At 44.0% G+C, this 24,274-nt stretch overlaps 1 non-coding gene across 2 annotated transcripts in view; it reads right to left on the bottom strand.

Annotated features, from left to right (window-relative positions):
• LOC109633564 (uncharacterized) overlaps positions 1 to 24,274 on the bottom strand; it is a 210,667-nt gene that overhangs the window by 98,742 nt on the left and 87,651 nt on the right. For both annotated transcript variants that reach the window (XR_011245952.1, XR_011245953.1), the window contains exon 3: positions 18,540 to 18,633. This is a non-coding gene — a transcript (uncharacterized protein). The remainder of the gene's footprint in view (positions 1 to 18,539; positions 18,634 to 24,274) is intronic.

Genomic DNA, 24,274 nt, shown 5'->3' with positions numbered 1-24,274 from the left:
GAGCCAAATAGTGAGTGTTAACCATCTTTTTACAAGCCATTAAACGGGAGGACATTACCGCACGGCACAGTCCCTTAACGAGGACTGACATATGCGAGGGAGGCAGTTAGCACCTAACATTAAGACTCGGCGGCCCACTGATGAGATGGGACATTGTCCATGGGGGAGGTATCAGCGTTAATTAGGGGATAATCGGCTACGCTCTACATCTCCCCTCACCACCATAACCAGCGCGCTCTCCCCCCACCTAGACGATGATATGCTAAAGGAAAGGAGGGTGGTATAGTTCATTTGTAGACAATGTAATTTGCTGCCAGTACTCCTACACTCTGCAGGAAGGAAGGAGAACCAGCTGGCAGTACCTTCCAGAGGATGCATCATGCCAGGATGTGGTATAAGAAAGGCCGTGCATTAATCACTTTCATGCTGCGCTCTCTGCCAGCCCTTCTCTTATTACTGATATCAGAGACTGAGGAGGTTTCATGACATTCAAAAAGAGGAGAAGAAAAAAAGTTAAAGCAAAACAAAAACTAATTATTTTCTCGGAGGAATATTTCTTTGCTTTGCTTGTTGGCTTGATTACTCATATACTAAAGAGTTCACAGAAGATACAACCCAGCTTGAGAGAGTAATTCAATGAGAGCAAAACACAATAATATGAGTGTCTGTGAAAAGGATTCCTGGTGATTCTGTACTTTTACTGGGGCTCAAACATGGGACAGCCTCTGCAAACATATCGTATGTAACCCCAACAGTGCCAGGGGAGTGGTCTGGTCATGTATGATGGAAGCAGGGCACATGGCAAAGTCTCCCAGGCCATCTTTTTTCTGGCCTGCAGGGCATCCAGGGGCACTGAGAGAGACAGAATCAGTTAAGCATCTCCCGCGCTCCCCGGTTTGGCCCATAGCACTCTGTGTCACAATCAAGAAACAAAAGCGGAGCACATGCTAGGATGCACACCGTTTGCATCTGTGTATATGAGCATGGGAAAGAAAGAAGCTGCGTGAATGAGAAGAATGTGACCAGGTAACTCCAACCAGGAAAATCACTATATAATACAAACAGTTAGAACCTGCTGGAACTGCAGGATTTTGTCACCCAAAAATCATACTGATTATTTAAGAGGCTTTTTCTTAAATCACCGGTGTTAACTGGACCAGGATAACGCACCCTCCTCCCCCCTTTCTCACGATGCCCCTGGGCCACAGTGATGTACAGTGCTGGACAGGCTGGAATCATGCCTTCCAGCAGAGCCAGCCAATCAGGTTGAATTATACTCTCTGGGCGCCGGAGCGACACGTCAAGGGATATTCGGGTTGGACACAGTGAAGCTTCGTTCGTGTGGTCAGTCGGTGCCCTGGAGACAAACGACTCAGCTTCCACATGTGATAGGTTGGCGAGAATGTCCATCTCTTCATAGCTACAGGTGATGGATGGGCCATGGGAGAGAGAGTAAACCCTAGAGTGTAAATCTACATGAATAAGAACAGCAAAACATCCAGGTTTTTTTTATTTTTATTTTTTAAAATAATGTCTTTTATAAGATGTGAAACCTTGAGGTACAGTCCTCCGACAAGTCATAAAGAATATACAATACTTTTACACACCCAATGCCTTATTTTAAATTCTTTCTGCATCCACAGTGATGCACTTCATGCTGTTCTCCTATGTTTAAAATGCTTTATTGTATAGCATAGCATGAAACATGCATTCAAGGTCTTACCAGTCCACTGAAAAACAAGGTTTTGATTGAGTAAAAAAATCTATGGATATAGAAAATAATCAAGCATATTAAAAATAAAGGCTTTGAGTCAGCCATGCAGAACACTAACCATTTTATCTGTGCTCATCCTTGAAGACAGCAAAAAAAAGAGGCAAACAGTGGAAAAGCACGGTAATTAAGTGTGACTAAAAGACAACGATAAGCGATGATTAATATTCGATTAAAGCCAGAGGAATTTCCTTTTAAAGCAATTAAGCATTTATTAATCCGATTTGTAACCCCTGAAGTGTCACAGAATGTGCTGAGTGCCAAGAATGCAATTGGCTCCAAACCCAAACCAACAAAGACATTTTCTCTGCTGTTTCCCAACACCTCGTTCAACAATGATGCTGCAGACAAGCCAGATGAAGACATTCAACGACTGCACATGCAACAATCCAAAGCTAAAGGTTTCACGAATGTCTATCACCTAAGCACCAACTTTTCACATTGAGGTTTTAGTTCCAGCACAAAAGAGCATCAGACTCAGGGCTGAATGACATTCGGTGACACCTTGAAGCAGACAAAAAGAGAATCAGTGGTTGAGACAGAAGAGAGGAGACAGAAACAAGGACAAATACAGATTAGGTGTCTCAATACAGAATGATAGTCCTGTCTGCGGGGTCCATTATTTTTTCAAATGCAAGGGGATCTGGACAAGTGCCATCTTAATGAACTTTAAGTGAATTTACATGCACAAAGTCTTGGTAATATTTTTGATGTAAAAAATATGTCAAGTTTATGAGCATAATGATAAAGTCCAGCTGTAATACAGAACCAGCATCCTATCTGCCCAAACTGACTACAAGAGGACTGGCATGTTCTGGGGTCACTTGTCATCCACAGAAAACAACAACATCTCTGTGTCTGCATGGTCCAATTATGTTGTGGTGTGAAGCGGCCGAACTGCATTGTACTTCCAAATGTTGCTGTCGGAAAATCTGGGTAACAAACAATAAAAACATGTGAAATTGAAAGCCTCTTCAAATGAAACCTTTGCTCATCACCAGCCAAATGTCAAGTGCTAAAAGTTGGACCCGAGCAGGCCGCAGCAAGTGTCAGCTCTGTGTGCAGGGGACAGCCTGTCATGTGGTGCTGGGGCAGAGCTGAGGCACTGGTTTGGTCAAACATTGCCAGGGAGCTGGCTTATGTGGAACATGAAATGAATAAATGTATTAAACTAAAATCATCATCACTGTTGACAATTTAACTGGATGCCCGGAGTCCAGTCAACATGATGGATGTGAAGAAACAGCTGCTTTAGGTTAAGACAGCTCACAATGTTAGTGTCATTGCTGGTTTGATGAGTAGTGGAGCAGAGTTAAGCTGAACCTCAGACAGTTTCATCGAGGCAGTTACCATATCACCACATTCTGGTTTGATTAAAGAGAAAGAAAATGTCATGTATATAAAAAAAATACATGTATGGCAGAGTGTCACTTGTTAGACTAGAGCAGAGATTGAGCTACTTTTACTGCCACAGGTGCCTCATAAATAACTACAATATATCAGACAGGAGTTTATCAGGGACATTCAGACCTGTTCAGACTGCTCGCATGTGTGGGCTGATAAAAATATACCAGTCGTGGGAGTTTTACCGTATATTAACAGAGCATATATACTGTATATAAAGACTGACAATGTGTCTCACCTTCCTCCCAACATCCAGACATAAATCCATAATATTCTGGATATGAACATTACCATCATGTGCAGTTGACGTCTTTTGGAGCCAGAGTCTGCAGAGTAACGATCACGGGATAGAGATCCCACCGATACACTTACTAATGCCATCCATCTTAATATATAATCTATACATCATAGCCTGAGTAACAAAGTGACAAAACAGTGACAGTAAAAACATAAAACATTAAAATAAAAATATACATTGATCTATAAAATGTCTTAAAGTCAAAGTATACGCATTAGACACTGATTTTCATAACTTTTACTACTTTATTTCTTAGTACCATAAAGGATAAACGTAGTGAATACAAAAAAGAACAGAAAGCATAACTGAGAACTCTAAAAAGTGCAACACTTGAGAGGTTAATGTGGAAGGAGGTGGAGTCCATGGTTCCCTTGCTTGCCCTTTAATCTCTTCATCCTCTACAATGCGTGTGTGCATATATGTGTGCGAGAGTCTGTGTTTGGTTGCACAATGCGGTCATGAGGCCTGACAGTGCACTCCGGGGGGCACAACCCAGTGCCATGTCCATACGCTGCACTCCCTACAACGCCACGCCACGTCCTGACAGGGTCCCGCTACCTCTTTCTGCGTAATTTAACACAACTATCCCGGGCTCCCAGGACGAGTGAGGCCTCGACACACGACACGTTAAACACTGCTCATATGTCTTGTCGAGTCTACTCTGAGACTCTCGCTGCCTGAACCTTTCTGTCTTGTTCCACAAATGGTTCAAAGTGGCAGCTGATGTCAGGAAGTGCACACATGTGTCCACACAGTGAACAACCTGGCTCACAATATAAATTACACCAAAACTGAGTTCAACCTACTTTCTTAATCTAATCTTGGTGGGAATTATTTTGTGTTAAACTTTCCATTTCTCCAACTCATTGATTCTCCAGTCACATGCTATCTCAGCTCCCTCTCTCTGTCTACCTTTGACAGTTTCCTGTAAAACAACCCTGATCCTCAGCCTAAGCTCTCTGTCTCTGCTATCCGCTGAGCTTCCCTGCCTGGCCTCCATCTCCAAGCTCCCTCTCCCTATGGCTCTCTCATCTCACTGCCCTGCTTGACAGCTTTATCTGATCCGCAGGACTTTCAGCTAGAATATCTGGCATCCTGCCCTACCCACATGACTCTAAGTCCCACGGTTCATCCTTTTTAGGGCTACCTTCCTTCGGCTCCCTCTTCCCACTGGCTCTCAATGTGTGGCAAGGAGTTGTCGTTTCACTCCTGACTAGAGCGCAGGTAAGGCTCTCGAGGACCGGCCCTCCTGTTCCTGCAAGCCTGTAATACTCGGACACATAAAAGGAGGCAGAGATTGTGTTTTTTCAAGTGCAGGAAATAGTGCGTCCCTGTGTAAAGCAACAGAGGCTTTTCCGAGCTTTTCCGAACTTCTTGATGTGATGCACTCACTCATGCAGCACAACAGCTATTCAAGATGTGGCAGTAGTTTTGTGAGGGACCAAAACCATCTACACTTTGTTAAGGATATTGATTAAAATTATTTTGACTAGAAATGGTATAAAAACATATATAGAAATACATGTCCTGCCAGCTACAATATTGTCTTGTAATCGTCAATTTCCTTCTTTTTCAACAAAATCCTTTAAGTACATCTACAGGCTGCTTTGTCTGCCGGGTTAAGACTCAAGTCAAGTTTATTTATACATCCCCAAAAAACAGGATCATCTGAACACGCTACACAATCTGTAAAACATAGTCCACCATCTGTGCTCGATTCAGATCATGTGAGAGCAGACTAGTGGTTAGGAGAAGCTCCAGCACTGTCTGAGGTTAACAGACATCAGGGATCACATTACCCAGACTACTCTTGGGCCCGCCAACTCCTCCCCCTTCTGGTCAGCTAGACATGCCCCCCCTCTACCATTGCAACACCCACAGACACGCTCTCACACACACACAAACACACAAAACTCCTTCAGCACCCCCTCTTTATTTAGCCAGACAGCGAGGGTCCCCGTTGCCCCTAAGCCCCTGTTAAAACCACTCCTCACCTCCCATGTCACAAGGCCATGTCTGTCATTTTGAATCCGCCCATCCTTTCCCGCTCTCACGCGGAGGGCCAAGAGGTTAATAGGGACCGAAACAATGGTCCAGCACAGACACAACAAACAAAGGCCCGTGGGAGCAGTTTGCCTATGGGCTGCATCATCTCCAACCCCGTTTCTATTTCTGCCTTTTTTCCCTCTTTATCCCCACCTCTCCCCATTTCTTCGCCGCCTTTTCCTCTCCCTCCCTCGCTCTGACAGTCCCCGTCAATACCCTTGTCTCCTGGACAGTCATTTATGCCCATTTGCAAGGTTAATTGCCATTTCATTGGCTGTTATTTATATTTTAAAAAGCCTTGTTAGGAGGCTAATAAAGTGACTGTGAAGATGCTGCAGAAAGGTAATTACCACATACGGTTAACAGTCGGGTGGTGTAAAGTAAAGAGGATGTCGCGTTGTCATTTCACTGGCAGAGTTGAGCGTAATTGTTTCTCTCTGCTGGCGTTGGGAGGGTGATAGGGAAGGAAAAAAGCTGTTAAATATCCAGTTAGACAGGTGTGTGAAGCGATGAGAAGGAAGGCACAAGGTCCTTGAGGTGCAGTGCCAAACAAGTATGTACATGTGTGGGAGCGTGTGTGTTTGAGAAAGAGATAAACTGGGTGTAGACAGAAACATGTCTACCTGATGGGATTTCGATCAAATCCTCAAATTTAACAAGTGTGTTTATGATGTCGTCCAAAATAGAAAAAGTGGAGAAAAATGATGTGTGACAATTATTTTATAACATCAGTTCATGTATAGGAGATTATCATAACTGATGGATCAAGATTATTGTCCTGCAACAACTATATGATTTTGTAGGCCTGCCACTACTGAGCTCAATCTGCCTTGTGTGTGCAAGTGGGAGTGTGAGTCTACGTGTCTGAATACAGAGAACGACAGTCAGACAGGGTTGCGTTTAATGCATCTTCTGAATTAAAATCCAGAAGATGCATTAAACTAAGACACTTTTGTGCTGTTGTCTCACAGTCTGCGTGGGTTAAGTTAAATGGAGACTTTAAATTGACTCTTGGTGTGATTGCTTGTTTGTCCCTATGTTGCGTGTGTGTAACATCTTTAGGGGGGGAACAACATTTTTGGGGGGGGGGTTCATGTTTTTTTAAACAATTTTTTTTTAAGAATTCAAATTTAAATATAATCTTAAAATACATCTGTTAGAAAGTTAACATATATAACAAAACATATTTTTCTATCTCCACTGTCTGCATATGGTAAAAATGTTAAAATAAATTTATTTTTTCTGGTGTTAAACAGATTTTTTTGGTCTCTCTCTGATGACACTGCTTTTATATTTATGTGGACTAGACAAGAACTCCAATACGCAGACAGTGTGAGAACAGCAAAAGACAAAGAGAGGCGAGAGGTGAGGGAGGGAAGATGGAGAAGAATACAATGAAGTGGCTTAGCAGGCTGAGGCTTCCCAAATCCTTCCATGCGCCCATACGGTGAGCTGAGGCAGAGAAAGAGTCAACTCTTTGCCTTCTGTTTGCTCAGCAACCTAACCCGACGGGGAAGCAACGGCAAGAAGACAAAAAAAAAAGGGGGCAAATGTGTCAGGCGGGCGGGACGGGATGGGAGACTAGTCTGTGGATACAGATGGGGTCGGCGGAGGTCACTTTGCTGATTTCATTCTGGGTTTTCCGTCAGCTTCACTCATTCCAAAGACCCACTGTTTTATCACTCAACCCATACACACAAATACAAAGTTGTACTGTGCACATCTATAGACACACACATATATACCAATCATCTGGAAGCCCCCAGAGAGAAGTGATCAGGGGGTGTCCCCTCCAAACACCCCCCCCCCCTCACTTATTCTGCTCTGCCATTGCGTTTTGTCTGTGTCAGCAACAAAAACAACGGTCAAGTAAAAAAGATAGGGAGAAAAAAAAAAAAGGGAGAGAAAAAGAGTATCGATTAGCCTTCAGAGCTCCACGTGGGCCACTTTCATCGATTAGGAACGAGAGAGTAGCAAAGCACCAGCCATGTTCCTTCTCTCTCTCTCTCCCTCCCTCCGTCTCTCCAGGGTCCTTTGTCCATGAAGAGAGCGATATAATGGCCCTTTGAGAGGGAGTGAAGGAGGGAGGCAGGAGACAGAGGAGAGAGGCAAGGGACAAGATGGAGGAGGAGGGGGAGTGAGGAGGATGAGGAGGATGAGGAGGATGAGGAGGAGGGGGATGGCTGAGGCGTCTAGAGCAGGCTTGGAGAGTTCAGACCTTGCAGTATGGGGGAGTTGGGGTGGGGGGTGCACAGAGGGATGGCGGAAGGGGAGGGAGGGAGGGAGGGAGGGATGGAGGGGGAGAGAGGTAAAGAAAGACACCAAGGCGAGAAGAGAAAGTCTCAATGACAAAAGGTCGGGGCAGCTGGGCTTAGGGCGACGGGGACCAAAGGGAGCAGCAGGATAATCTGCTAAAGCCCAGAAAGGAGAGATTCAGCATGCGCGCCACCCTCGTAGGGCCTAAGAGCAAATTTGCACATAAATAAGGAGCCAACTTTGCTTTGAACGGGAGGTCGAGGGAGAACACATCAGAAAGGGAGAGAGAGAGTGAGAAATACAGAGCAAAGTGTCGGGAGCCACAGCTGCCTGCTGGCTGCTCGCAACCGGACCTGGACAAAGTTTAGCGTTCCAAGCTCCGCAAGGAAAGCTCCCTCAGGTTTTAAAAAAGTAAGCAAAGATATTTATCCCCCTCAACTACGTTTTTATTCCTCTCCTTATAACTCCTGGCCACAAGCTTTCTTACTTTGACCCACGAAGTCCGCATTGCCATCGCATTTGGAGGAAAAGTTTTTTTTTGAGAGCTTTATGCTTTGTTGTGACGACATGGCACTGCTGAGATGCCGAGCTTTTAAAATCTCACACACATGAACAGTACAGAAATATATATATATATATATATATATATATATATATATACATAACACATAGATGTGTGCAGCACAATGAAAAAGTTATTAGCTATGTACACACACTCAATGGTCTGTATTTTATATAGCACTTCTCTAGTCTTGATGACCACTCAAAGCGATTTACATTACATTACAGTTCGCAATTCACCCATTCACACACACATTCATACGGTGCATCTATATGCAACACTTTTTTCTATGAGGGTCAATTCAGGGCTATGTATGTTGCCCAAGGACACTTCGGCATGCAGATTGGGAAGACTGGTGTCGAGCCACGACCTTCTGGTTGGAGGACGACCGCTATACCCCTCAACCACTGCTGCCTCTCAATCACACACAGAAAACACCTATAAATTCTGACATGCACATTGTCCACATGTGCATAACATTAGTTTCAGCTTACTTAAATTAAGTGGGTTAGAATCAATATCTGGGTTGTTGGCTCAATACCTAAAAATCCCTTTTAACGGCATCCGCTTCATCTATATCTTCCCTTTAAGACTCATCTTGGATTTACAGGATCAAAGACTTCACCTGAGTTCACCTGATGAGTTGACGCCATGTAAAGTGCAGTTATTCCGCATTTCTTTCATGCTTAGTGAAAAAAAAAAGAGTAATATTCATCAATGTGTCCTCAGACACTTAAAAGTCCATGCAAATTCACACCATATAATTCAAACCACATAAACCAAAGTATCAAGATGATTTACACTCTTAATTGGATTGAAATTTTCTTCAGAAATATCTGCACAATAACCACTTATGTATCACTTGCTAAAAGGTCAAGCATAAATAACAGCCTCTTTTGTACTACAGCACTCACTGTATCGTTTATAATTCTAAAGAACATATTACACAGCTTCTGGTAATGTGTTAACATCCACATACATTATGGCTTTCTTTTCAATCAGGTATGCTGTGCTTGAAAAGCTGAATCTGGGGTACGAGTTCTTAGAGACATGAGTGATTCAGAAACGAGTTGAGCCAGTGCAGGTACTTATCGATCAGCCTTGGAAGTTATGAACTAGCTGTCATTTCCCTTTCATGAACAGCTCAATAGGTATTGACTGCAGATGAAAAGCGTGCACAAGTATGGCTGGCCTTAAGGACAGGAGGACAGGACAAAAAGAGGAGAGGACGAGGAGAGCTTAATGAGCACGGGCCCTTGACATGCCTGGTCATCAGTGCACTAAGATGGACGCCCAAAGACTGAGCCTAGACAATAAATTCACACCCATGCACCAGGCTGCATTATTCAATGTAAGGTTGAGCCCGACATTACCAGACAAAAATCCCCTGAAAACACAACACATCCAGGAACACATACATCTGGCTAAGTGGCCTAGTGCAGGGATGTGATGAGATCACAGTAACAACACATAGTCATGTGGAGAGGGAACAGGAGGGGAGATAAAGACTGGGATTGGAAAAAGAGGGCGAGGAGGGGGATGCTTGGCGGACAGAGGCGTGTAGATGAGCGACTCTGTGGGAGGGCGGGGGATATGTGGAGGTGGCGTGTGGCCGCGCCACTCCGTACAAGAACTCGAGTCGTTGTGAGCGCAGCCGCTGGACATTGACAGGCATGTGTCACCCACTGAGCACCATCCAGATCACAGATGCCCTACAAGGCACAGATGAAGGGAGGGCTTTGGGCCTCCCTAATCCCAGCTCATCCGTGTTCCATGTTCCGCAGCTCCCAACCATGCTTAGCAGAATTTCACGCTGTAGTCTTCCCGCAAACCTAAAACCAGCATGCTACACTAAAAGGATAAGGCTGGGGTAGCAATAGGATGAGCGACCTTTTGTTGCTAACAGACACCTCTTGGTGTCTTGTGACAGTGGTGGATAATATCTTCCTTTGCTTTTTTTCTTTCACAGCTTTCTTTCACTTCTATACTTACACAGACTTCTGTGTTTTCATTTATCCAACCTTACCTCTCCGTTTCTCTTATACAAGCAACAGAGTTTCCCAAAGAGAAAACATCCGTCATCCATCCATGAGTGAAACAAACATAACATTGTTAGTGCAGGGATGAGGCAGAGACATATGCTGTGTCTCAATTTAGGGGCCACATCTTTCAGCTGCGGTTGTAGACCAATTGCGTCACAGCAGCGAGACTAGGCTGTCCCAATTCCAAGGCTCCTCAGAATTCTGCCAACAAATGGGTCCTTCCACTGGGTGGATCCTTCCCGGGCCAGCATATCCCATGATTCATTGTGCTTCACTGTTTTCAAAAGAGAAATGTTTTTCTATGCAAATACTCAACTGAACAGCTACACATGTTAAAAAACATCTTTTCAACATTTTTAATCAACCGAGGAACGTTTTCGTCCGTAGCTTTGTTCCTAGGTGACGGTTTTAATGGCAGGATAAACTGGTGACGCAATAGGGAGACCAGACTGTTTAATTTTGGTTGCAGCCAACGCTGCTGAATTGAGACACAACTATAGGGTGGGGGTAAAGAATGGAATTAAAGAAAATCTAAAAAATAAGAAGAAGAAATAAAGGGAGGAAAGTAGATAGCAACCTCCTCCGGCAATCTAGTTTGCTGAACAGGAGCTCACAGAAAAGGAACCATGGTTTGAATTGCTGCCATCCGCTGATGCCATCCCTCTCCCAGAGACACAGGCACATTGCTGCGGGCGCAAAGGGAGAAAATCCACACCAGAACTAAGTCTCCCTGAAGAATGGTGAAGCAGGAAAACAACAACTAAGCATGTTAGTTTCACCTCCACGAATATGCATGTGTGTTGGCAGGGGAATAAAAGGCGAGTGGCCCTTTGCATAACCTAGACAATTACGACAGAGCAGCACTGTTGTGTACTGCACAAATAACGCCTCCCCAGGAATCACCAGTGATGGGAAGCAAATGTGAAAGCTGCCATTGGATTTTTTTTGTGATGAGCCGAAGAATGCGGGTATTTACTGTGTGTTATCTCAAAACCCAAACACATTAGGGGCTATTCAACACATAGAGGGTTGAATCTTACACTCCATTCATTCTGGGCATTTTCATCATTCTGTATGTCTTTAGGGCAAATTATCTTCTTTAGATTGGTTTTGATTCTTCTTAGTCTTAGAATCTGCATGATGAAATACTTCGCTATTGTTTAAATCCTAGAAGGAATGCACCATTAGTTTAAAATCACCCAGTATACCATCCTCTGCACAAACACAACAATTTCGCAGACCCTACACCAGACTGATCTAATACCATTGCCCAACACTATTTCGTTGGTTGTGAACCTCAAGTTGCCTCCATGTGGCCTCCGCACACACCCTAATTACAAGATATTGTAGAAAGGTCTATCCTCAGAGCGGTGTATAGTGTGATCACCAACCTGTCTCCGTCTCTGTGCTTGGGCATACAGCCGACTGCTGAGCAGTTTACTTCGGCTTTGATATCAACAGCAGCAACAGCAGGACCTAATGGGGTGCATGACCGGGAGATCTGAGTGCAGGCCTTCCATATGCATCTCCCCACTGCATCACAAATCTCATGTAGCATTACCATGGGCCTGGGAGAGAGGGGTAAGCTACGCTACGCTACCAATGCTCAGTCACGTAGCATCACAGCAAATGGGATTTTTCAAATTTGTGTGTGCGTGTGCATTCTTATGCATGTGTATGTCTGTGCAAAATGTGAGCACGGCCTCTTTGGGTTTGTAATTTGCCAGCACTGTGCGGAAGATTCACTAGTGTGTGTTTGCATTTCTAGTGTGTGAATGTTTGACTGAATGTGAGAGTGTGTGTAGAGAGAGAGAATCATTATGCGTATGCGTGTTTGTAACCGCCTCTGTGCGAGTACATGGTGAGATGTTGTTTACTGCCTATTCGGTAGCTAGACTGCATGACGGCATCCAACATTGGGGGGGGTAAAATAGCGATGGGGTGAGGGGAGACAGCGCCAGGGTTATACAGCGGCTAACTGGGGAGCTGTTTAGTTTTATGTTAATTGAAGGGGGCTTACACAGAACTCTATTGACAGTTAACATGCCCTTCAAGGTGTTCTTTGTGGTTCAGCACTTCTGTCAAGACAGAGGCAGTCATTTTGCTTCACCTTTATTTATATGCTTGACTACTCAGAACATTATGGAACACTGTGGGGCCCAGTAATATATGTAGGAGGGGGGCAGGTGTGTGCATGGGAGGTCAGATGCCTTGCAGACGACCCAACTCAAGTCTGGGCCCTCTGTGAGTCATCCAATGAGGAGGCAGCCCAACACGAGGTAACTAGGTGTAAGGGAAGACTAGAAAATAATAAATTAATAGCTATCAAAAAAATTTGATTATGAAAAGCTGACAAGGTGAGAAGACTTTTTCTGGTTAAGGTCATATATCTGTGAAGGGTAATACCTGGAATATAATTTTGTGACCTTGGCAACAAAACATTAAACATATTGACATAGATTCAAATAATACAGAGGGATTTTTTGAATGTGCCTGTCCGTACATATGACGCACAGACGCACATTTCATTTGAATTCATGAACACACTTAAAGACTGTTTTGATAAGTGGGGTGTGAGTGTCACTGCCATTTCATGTTTAATTGGTTGGGCATACATCTCTAGACAGGCCCGAGACAGGGTTTCCCACTCGAAGATCAGAGGGCTCAAACACCAGCCTAGTCTTCCATCACGCCACCAAGGTCACCTGTCACTTAGCACCCCTCGACCACTGTGCATGTTTGATTTGGTTGACACATTAACAGACAACTGTGACATTTAGTCGTGGATGCTAAGAAGGCTATGCCCTTTAAACTCCATCGTCACACTCAACAACCCCCTGATTCTGCCGGAGCAGCAACTAGGCATGTTTTAAAAGTGTAATCGCCAATTAGTATGTGATTAAAAATGCATTAGAATCAATTAGTATTTAACATAAGGTGAAGTTAAACCACACGCTGCAGTAGCCTCTGTTGCTGTGTCACGGCCCTACATGCTATTAATCAAATACACGTAAAACTCATTATGCGACCACCAAATTAGCATCAGCACTTTTGCGCTACAAGAAAACAACAAGGCTTTGATAGTCCAAACATTGTCATTTTCGGTCAATAAGACAAGAAAAACCTTCCAGTAAAAAGGACAGTGATGAAGTACAACAGGACAGAATGAAGTCACTGTGTTAATATTAGCTTGGATGAGAAATGTCAAGCTAGTGAGGTGTGCTACATGGCTACAGCTAATCATTTAGGTTAATTGAGGTTTCCAGAAAGCGGGCTCCTGTACATTCTCCATCCCTGCTCTGTGTGACTGCTCCCCCACAAAGTCTCCATGTGGCAGTAATGAAAGGGAGGTACCCACTCTAATTATGTAACCCACTATTATCACGGTATGACCTGCCAACTAATTGGTGTAGATGCCAATTGATGGTACAAGCTTAGGTGGGCAAGGTTAAACATTTTTTCACACCCCTCTTCCCACACGAGTGAATAAAATGGCTCCATAAACGTGTTTGAAACTTGCCACCAAGTCCCTATAATCACTGGGCCTCTCCGGAGTCCATTCTGCTGCCATCTTGTTCACCTTTATGCCCTGCTCAGGTTGGCAAATCAATGACACGGAGGTCAAAATGCATGCGTGTGTGACCCTGAGGTGCCTGACCAGCAGCCAAGCATACACTCCACTCCACTGTGGCACTGGACCTCGAGCACATGCACAAACCTGCTCGTCGTGCAATAAAGATGATTTAGCACGGTAACTCTACCTGCCCGCCACCGGTCTTAGGTTTGTGTGCCTTTTGATTAATCATGGACCGAGAGGGATTTATTGTGTGGGAGATATTTGCCTCAGCGATTTAATAATGGTGGAGGGAGAACACAATTAATCAGAGGGGGTCCACACATGCCCCCCTCTCTAAAAACAGTGTAAAATTAATGACTATGAATATGTATATTTGTTTGTGAGATGCAATGTACACTGTGTACTTGTATCCAAGCTGCTTTCATGCATACAATACTATGCTCAATAGTAGCCCTGTGCTCAGTGAATACCCTTGCCCATTGTGTCCTATGAATATATATCTATCTCATGGGTGGCCAGATATCATTGCACTAGCATGGTTTGGTGGAACTGCTTATTATTGCGTTTTGATTCGGTATCTACGGGTTCATCAAATACCTCAACTCCCTATGCCTGCACACGTGTGCACACACATCGACAATGAAGAGAAGTCTCACACATTTCCACAGACCTTCCTTTTCCATATTTCCCTGTGCTGCAAATACACTCTCGGGTCCATGCAGGTATGGGAACCTCCCTCCCACTTTCATAATCATGTACAAGCTGCCTGGCACTATAGAAAAATAATGATGTGCCGTCCTGTTGGCTCATTTATCAGCATGTTTTACAACAGGCGCCGGGTGGAAGTAATTAAACTCTGCCATCATTACAATGAGCCAGGCCCCCCTCTTAATAGACACCCAATGAGACACTAGAGGCCTGCCTGGTAATTGTAGCTCCAACTATCTCTATCGCTCTCTCTTTCCGTGTGTGTGTGTGTGTGTGTGTGTGTGCGTGCTTGTCTGTCTAGAATTCCCTTGTTTCATGTGTGGTTTTAATTAGTGAAGAAATAGAGCTGATAAGCAATTGAGACAACGAGCGGGTGAATTAGAGAAAGAAGGTTAGGATCTTTGCTCCCCCGTCTCTTTAACCCCTTTATTTAACAATAGACAAGATAAATGTACCCATGCAGTAGAAAATGTGGATTACAAATTGACATTAAGAACTATATCAGGGAACCAACATCCCCTCATAAAACACTAGATCTTCTGTACAAGCATAAAAAACAACAACAAAACAACCAAATAACCTAGCATGCTCAGAAGAACAGGAAGAGGACACTGAGGAGGAAAAGAGGAGAGAGTTTATGAGCCCAGGCATTCAATAAACAGATAAATACCTTCCACGGATAATCCGGCACTTAAAGGATTTCTGTAATAATCTAATAAAAGCACAAATTGATCTTCTCTGGGGACCATCCGATCCTAGAGCAATATACAATGCATATACTCGGTCCAATGTGCAGTCTCCTCTGTACACACTTTTATAGCAGCGTTCTCGGATGTCATTAACAAACTGTCCTCCCAGGCTCAACACCGTTTCTAAAAAACAAAAAAAAACTCGAAAAGAGAACAGAGACGCTGAAAATAAAATGAATGAAATCTGTCTGCTCCAGTGCAGCGCACAAATCGAATTACTCAGCCAAGTTGGTATATCGGACCGAGATACTCTTAGCTCATCTGTCACACTGAAACAATTATGGGTGCTTTTCTCAAGGATACATCAGCTATTAAGATGCCTGATTGGAGATTTACATTAGATCACTTGCCAGCTAACTATATGTAGTAGTTCCTTTACCATACCTGCACCATTTAGTATCACTTACAGCTATAATGGCACAATTACCCTTCACCACCAGCACTAATAGTGCTCGAAGAGAACCTTTTGACGTAGGTCTGATGTTATGACCCTCGAACATACCCCCTTAAACCCCCATCTCGCTCCCACTCCAATGTCTGCACTCAGCCCCTCCAAAGCCCCTGATCTCGGGATATCGATTAGGCCAACGACCCCAACTGCTACCCCCACTTTCAAACGCCAGTCCTCCCCCCTCTTATCTGGCTCCTTCCTATACCATGCTCTCTCCACCCACCTTAATCCCATAATAATCAAACAGGCCCAGACTGGCTCTTCAGTGCTGTACCAATTAGCCGGTGAACGGGTCTGGGGCTAGTGATAGTGGTACCGGCAGAGGTGGCGGAAAACACAATAGTACCCAGGGAGCCTGTAAACATCCATTAGTGGTTAACCGTCCCTACTCATTTTTCCTTCCCAAAGCTCTCTCATTAGAGCAGTGAGCCCTGACAGGTAAACAGCACTAATGGGAATGGCCTATCAATAAACGCCTTGTGTGTTACTAGGAAGTGCTAGCAAGGGGACTGAAGATACAGACCGCAGCGAAGAGGGGGGAATGGGGCGAATTCTCTGATATAAATAAATATAAACACAGGGAGGTTGTAGGTTATTAGTGATAGATGTTGCATTGTGTTCACTGATTGTGTTCCTGGCTTTACACGAGGTAAGTGAACGTACTGTTGTATGAACAACAAGGCAAGAAATGAGGAAGCAATTGTGGCCCAAGAAAAGATCTAAGACATCATCTAATCAAATATGATCTGAAGTCTTTTGAAAATCACTTTGAAGCGACTGTGGCAATGTCGGCCAACAGTTGCCGCGTGCTAGCGGGGGTATTTCAAGGCGTGACCTCAGGTGTTTGCCTGACTATGTTTATGTGCTGGTATCGCGAGCCGCAGAATGTGCAACATCCCTTTGTGTTAATGCGTATAGTTTGTGTGTTGCCGCTTTCATGAAAGATTGAGGGGAAACTGGAAAGGAGGAACATGGAGGGACTTAAGAGAAAGAAAGAGAGAAAAAGAGTGAGGCTAGGAAAAGGGGCTGAGGGGGCTTGGGAGAGATGAGAGAAAGATGTTATTTATGTTTGGAGCAGGTTCACTCTGAGTTCACCTTACCATGAGACGTCCCTGGGCGGTGACAACCACACTGCTGCTGATGTGTGTGTCTGTGAGCTTGTGGGTGCGAGTGTGCAAGCTCATGCAACTGCTTGATTATGACTCTATAGCCATGCTTGTGTCTTTACATAAAAATGTGTGCATGGCAGTGTGTGCATGTGTGCCTGAACTAAGGGTCAACTAGTGAGCGGTAACATCTTCGAGAGGACAAAGCACGTGGGTTGGACGTCCTACATGGCATGTGTGTGTGTGTGTGTGTGTGTGTGTGTGTGTGTGTGTGTGTGTGTGTGTGTGTGTGTGTGTGTTTGTTTGTGTGTCAGGGGCCCATTACTAAGGCTGTGGGGCACTAAATCAGCAGTGCTACTGCAGTGGATAAAGCCAATGATACACGGATTACAGCCACACTCAGTTTGCGCTGCCCGCATTTATCCACAGCCAGACAGATAAAGAGACAGTGCGTGTGTGTGCGTGTGTGTCTATGGGTGAGTGCAAGTCTGCATCTGGGTTTGTGTCTTAATATACATTCATCTATGTGTGTGCTCTTTTTTGTGCATTTTTGAGAATGCATCCACGTAGCTATGCTCATCCTTGTGATACAAATCATGATTCTAGGCACAACACAGACATCCTTAGACTGAAGTGTGTATTTACACTATTATAGACATATAGACAAGGAGTGAGACTTTTAGAGCAAAAGTTAACTGCCATCACAAAGCAGGACCATGTGTGAGCAGTATCTGTAGCCCCGGGGTCATTTGGACTCTAATCCACCGCCAGCCCGCTCCAATAAACAGCACCTTATCCATGTGTTACTGAGCCCACATTTACCACTTCAACTCCTGCCACACAAACCCAGTGGCACAGCACAAATTTTAATATTTAAAAAAGAAAAACACTTTTTTACAGCTTACCAGGGATGAACACTGCAGTGTTCCTGACAAAAGTACACGGGGGACTAAGGAATTCTAAAACTCAAAATCAAATGGTTAAAAAAAAGAAAAAAGAATCATAGATGACGGTTCAGGCAAAGTTATCGTACATAGAATTTGTAATAAATTCTAGCAACATATTTCTATACAGTGTCCATACAACCTTGCACCAAACATTCTATCCCAGCTCCACCCTTCTCCTGCAGCGCCAGCCTCATCTTCAGTCCAGCATTGGACCTCCGCTGGTCTAATTACACAGGCTGACCTCCCACAGGTCGCCTGAGTAAAGGCCCCCTAAAGATCAATATTCATTCTTTTAGATCTGTCATCCGCTTTTGACACTATCGACCATGTTCTGTGTCTGCTCTCCCCTCCCTCTTCTTTATTCATCTATTAACCCCCCTCATATCAGTGCTTGAATTTGACCGATACTTGCTCAAAAGGAGATAGCTGATACTTTTGAACTTGGTCATTTGCATACTGTTACTTTAAACTGTTAAGAGTTGGCACAAGGGACCTACTGTAGTTATATTATCAGGCACATGTCTCATTTTTCTGCCCCAAAACACCAAAAGCAGAGAGTCAGTGTTTTGAGAGGCAATAATGAGAAATCTCTTAAACAGAAAGAGTTGCCTCTTGAGCTTACCTCAATATTCCTGTTGAAGTAAATGGACGTCCATCATCTTATTATGGAGACACAGTCGTCCTGATGGTTGTGTGGCTGGCAGGTCAAGTTGTCTCTGGAAATAAGAAACAAATATATTGACATACTTTTTGGAATATTTATGATACATGGTTTATCCACAGAATCAGCTATTCTAGTTTAGAGTGAAAACACCTTTGTCATTTCAATTTAAACTCTGCTAAATATAGTGCACATCATCAGAGTGCCATAGTATGTTTGTATAGATCTACGCACTCTACATTGCTTCCATTAACATTTTGTATTTCATGAGCCCAACAGCAAAGTTGAAAGTTTATTTGACATTTTATACATAAGTGCTTGAAAATATTATTTTAATGGGTCTTTAGGGAGTTTGGGGTTGTGAGGGGTAAGAGGATAAAAGTCTGTTACCCTGAGCTAAATCGTTCATGTTCCACCTGTAGTGCATCATTGACTACGTCTGGCCTCACATTCTCCTCAGCAGTGTTATTTTAGATAAGCACCACGTGGCTAATGAACAGAGAGATGGCTTGTTAAAGGTCAGCCTCTTCATTTAGGGGCTCTCCAATGGGCTGGCCCACTCTACATGGCCAAACGCATCATCATAATAATGCCAAGGACCCACCGTTTTAAAACTCTTGCATCTTTTTTTCCCCTCCACTCTCAATATTGCCTGGCATACTTTACTTTACGTCTCTGATATTCTCCTTCATCTGAATTATGTTGATTTTCCCCGTTTTCTTTCTGAAAGGCTTTTAAAGGTCCTGGCAATTATCCTTTTTTCTGGAAGTGCTTAGAGAAGGATGCTGTCCATCCAGTGTCTGCTGATGATAGGGAAACATGATTTAACACAATCAGAGATGCAAAGCGAGGCCAGATAAGAGTGCTGATGTGACCGAGTGCCAAGGCCGGCCAAGGTCATGTTCATCTGCATGATTAAGGGAGATGAATTCTGCCCTGACCTCTGGATTATGCCAGAAGGAAGTTCAAGAGTGTGTCTACGGTGTGTGTGTTTATGCATGACACTTGGTGTACAAGAGCTTTTTGAAATTTGGAAATATTATTTAGAATTTATGAGATTTCATTTTTTCAATGTCATTATTTGACATTTTCTATTTCTTCTATTCCTCTGCTCTCCTCTTAACTCTTCACTTGATTCCTGGTGGATATTGTTTGTTGAAGAGGGTCTTTCTGTTCATGTTCCTCCTCATCACCCTCCTTCTCCTCCTCCTGGATAGAGGGGAGTTGAGTGTTGTCTCCCTGCTCTCTACTGTCCCCTCCTGGAGGGACAGGGCAGCTGGTTTCCACACAGTGACACCTGCCCATCACACTCAACCACACAGAGACCCTCATTCATTAGATCCCTGCACTTTTTAACCAATACAGAACTGTGTTGTTTAATGCTGCTTCTTCTTAGACACCTGCTTAATATTTAAAATACTTTCCTGTCCAAGAGTCTGAGTAAAGAAACTGTCCCTGCAAGAAACCAGAGTTTATGTCGACTTTAATAAGAAGTGGCAAGAAAATGCAGTATGCTAAAATTGTATTGTTTTTTCATTATCAGATTCAAGAGTGAGCAGTATATTTTTCCACACTGCATATGTGCTATTTGAATCTATCTGCTTTATTGTCCTTCAAATAATAAAATGTGAGTACTATACTGCAGATATTTGCTAAAAGCATTCATTTAAAGGATAATCTTGTGTGTGCAATCAGGACGGATCAACAGTGGCACTTTTTATCACTGTGCTGTACAGTAAGTCACAAGTACACTTCACTGTAAGCCACACAGCATATGGAGGTTATTTAAAAGCCAAACATTCTGGATCATTTCCATGCACTTCTAGTCCTTATTTCTTCCCAGCACCTACTCCTTGTTTCTGTAAGTGTCCGGTCCAGCCCTACAGCCAGCCACAGTATGCCAGCTGGCTGGGGGAACAGCCAGAAGCCTTATTTACCCCCACCTCTCACCCCCCAAAACGACTCCCCCCTATGAATACTAATGTGGCAATGCCACGGTGGAGGAGAAGACGGGAGAGATGGAAAGAGAAAAAGAAAGAAAGAGATAGAGAAGTGTAGAGTTGGAAATGTGTGCGTGTGTGTGTTTGTGTACTTCTGTCTTTGTGGGGACCAGTCTTACTGTTAGACCTAACACAGTGAGGTGTCCTCACTCTCTTTTTTTCAAGATATTATTTTCTGGCATTTTCACCTTTATTGCCAGGACAGTCAGCCTGAACTGGGGTGACAGAATGGAGGAAGAACTCAAGCGTCGATTTGTGCTACCACATAACTTTAAAAGGCTGTTTGAGGGTTAATACTTGGTTTAAGGGTTATAAATTAGGTTAGGATTGGGGTAAAAGTTGATGTTGGCATTTAGTTGAGATGGTTAAGAAGCAGGACTAGAGAATGCATCACAATACAATACAATACATAAGTATTAGTGTGTGTGTGAGCAGTCTACATCACCCTGCCTTCCCTGTTAAGGAGATGCAGGGATTATTTCACATAAAGAAAGGGCTCCTTCGGTTTTTCTTCCTCAATTAACATGATGATTTTATTTAATTAAATCATTGTTTGTAAAAGAGCAAAGGAAGGAGGAATTTATCACAAAATTATTTTACTCAATATTCAGCAACTACTTCACCCCTCCTCTCCACTTTCTTTCCCTCATCAACTCCCAGAGACTTGTACTGGTCTGCCGATGCCCCAGTGGAGACAAAAATTATGGCTGGAGAAGAGGAGGAAGGAGGGAAGAGGGGAGTGATGGAAACAGAGGAGAACAGGAGTGAGAGGCCTTCACAGCAGAGGGCCAGGTGTCAATCACCTCCTCAGGTGGGCCACACACACACACACACACGGGCAAACTATGCACCACCAATATCTGGGGGAATTAAAAATACACTGGAAGAGAGCAGAAACGAGGGAGAGGAGGAGAGACAGTGAGATGGTAAAACAGGGAAAAAGGGAAAAAAAAAAGTATAGGAGAGCAAATGGGACAAAGGGGGTGTGCGGGGAGATGAGTCTGGATGATGCAAAGGTCGCGAAAAAAAGAATTCAAAGAGCACAAAGTAGATTCACTGAAAGTCATTACCTGCCACAAATTACCTGGGCAACAAGCTTAAAATAAATAAATAAATCAGTTTGCATCAACAACAGAGGAGAGCGGGGGAACAGACTGGGGAGATGCAGACGAAATGCTGGTGGGAAGAGAGGCGGGAGGGAGAGAAAGGGAGGGAGAGTAAGGAGAGGAGATGGGTGGTGGTGCGGGGGAGGGCAGTGGCTGGAGAGGGATGAAAAATCGATGGACAAACAAGTGAGAGGGCGCTTGCAAAAAGGAAGCCAAAGGGGGGAAAAATTAAGCATTTAAAGAAATTCTGTTTTGGTGGTGTGAAGGAGGATGAGAAAAGGAGGGAGGTGGGGAGGGGGGAAGCACAAAAGCGCCTGAGGGGTGGAAAGGGGGTGAGTGTGGAGGAGACGGACGGACCACAATGCCCTGCAGCTCGATAGGGTTGAGTGACCACGTCAGGTCTAGAGGCAAGACATGGGCAAAACCCGATGGCTTTAAGTCAAGAGGATTAGATTCAGGGTCTCTTTCTCTCTCTCTCTTTAACCCCTTTCCCCCCCCCCTCCACCTCTTACACTACCACCCTCACCCCCGCCACCCCTCTCTTCGTGTCCGTTAGGTGGACGGCCCCAGTGCAGGTCGTCCAATCAGTAAAGAGGAGAACCAAAGTATTACTAATAGTCTGGTTTTTAATGTTTCAAGTGGTAAACCGGAGAGCTGGCCCGTGTGCTCGGCACCAAGGTAAACAGGTCAATAGTATTGATCCTGAATCTAACTCTCTCTCCCCTCTCTCTTTCTCTCTCTTTCTCTCTCACACACACACACACATAAACAAACTCGCAAACATACAGTTTCTCGGCTCAGGAACATGGAATGCATTAGAAGCTTTCTGCATTGCACCGAAGTTGAGGATGAGGAAGTTGACACCTGCGTGCACACACGCAAAGATGGGTTGGCACATACACCTTTTTTCTTTTTTTTTTTCAATATTCACACATGTAAAACAGCAAAGAACATGCTAATACTAAAATCCCACAGGCTTCGACACACTTGGAGGTATGAAACAAAACAGGTACACGCAAACACATATCGACTCCCTCATATCCTCACGTCTAATTTAACTCTGTCTAACAATGCAATAGAAAATATGTGGCAGATAGCGGCCTACACACAGCAGCTGCACCCAAACACGAGGGCAGAGCAAGTCATTTGAATACAGATTCCCATTGTCCTTCTTATGTCAATAAAACTCAGCAGTGCTAAGGAACTAGCGTGGTCAGCAACATTATGGGACTAATTAGCATTCTCTTCTTTCTTCTGCTGGTTGATCTGTTTAAACAAGCCTGGGGGGTCTGCTGTACTTACTGTAATTAAAGCAGAAGAAGCGACTCCTGCTTGAGAGGAGGCACACATAAAGGCTTCCTCACTACAAGGACCTCAGAACTGTGCAACTCAGCATCCCAGAGTGGGTTTTGTACATAGAAATACAAGGGGCTATACAACAGGTAAATTTGGCAGGTTAGTGCAGTGGTTAGCGAGTTTTTAACCCAACGGGACTGAGATTTGTTCCTCAATATGGCCATACCTGTCAGAGCGTCCCTGAATGATACTTATTTAACCCCTATAGCCACACCAGGAGCGACGCAAAGTTGCTGAAGCTGCACCTAAGCACGGCAACAGAAAATTCCTCTTGGGCAATGCATGAGGAACATCAGAAATGATAATGAAAGGAGCTGCAATAAATACACAGTACCAGTTGTAAAAAAAGAAAGAGGATGATACGGTTCCTTCCTTTCTCATTCTGTACTGCAGAGAGAGGAGGTGAAATAAAAAAAAGCATAAAAAGAAATCTGGGAGAAAAGTTGTTGCAGTGATGGGTTTTATCGGCTGATATGAAATCAAACAGACAACTCGTCTCCTCTGATGCTGCTCAGTCTGCTCTGGCTGTGGGCCATGTTGGGAGCAGCAGTGATCACTGAGGCATTAAAAGCACAGCGATGACACCGATGTAATGCAGCCACTCTGCTCCAGATTATGACACTTAGAGCGGATTGGATAACCCTTATTATGGCGTTCATTTGAGCTAACATGAGGCAAATTATAGGCTGTCATGACACAGATACCACGGCTGTTTAGACAAGTGCTGACACTAAGGAACTGCTGTTGCGTGATTTGGCCTGATGTGATTGATGCAACAGTTCCTCTAATGTGAAGTTTCCCTGATCTGAAGGATGTAATTATTTTACGAGGATGTCATTACTTCTGAAAAAGCCTTATTTTGCAATGAACTATCCTCAAACCTCACGTAATTCTTTCAAACTCATTAAATAATTTGGAATATAAGTATGCCCTCCCATTTCCTGCTCTCTCACTGCCATGCAGGAGTAAACGACTGCATTTTTAACTTCTAACGGCTCAATGCTTTCTGTCTTTGCTTCATGCTTGTTACAGCTCTGTGCCCTTTGAGCATTTGCGACTTCCACTGCTGTTTCCTCATACACATACATTGATGATTTGTTCAGCTCGCTCCTCACCTTCTCTCTTGTATGTGGAGCAAGTCCTGGACACTGCCGACTCAAACCCAAAACAAACTGTAAACTCACTGATCCAATCGATGAGGCCGACAACAAGGAATATAAATTCTATCATATCT

This window comes from Paralichthys olivaceus, chromosome 13, assembly GCF_024713975.1.
Source record: "Paralichthys olivaceus isolate ysfri-2021 chromosome 13, ASM2471397v2, whole genome shotgun sequence".
Taxonomy (NCBI): domain Eukaryota; kingdom Metazoa; phylum Chordata; class Actinopteri; order Pleuronectiformes; family Paralichthyidae; genus Paralichthys; species Paralichthys olivaceus.
Note: the sequence above shows the minus strand (reverse complement) of the source record. Positions and strands in the feature narration are given on the sequence as shown.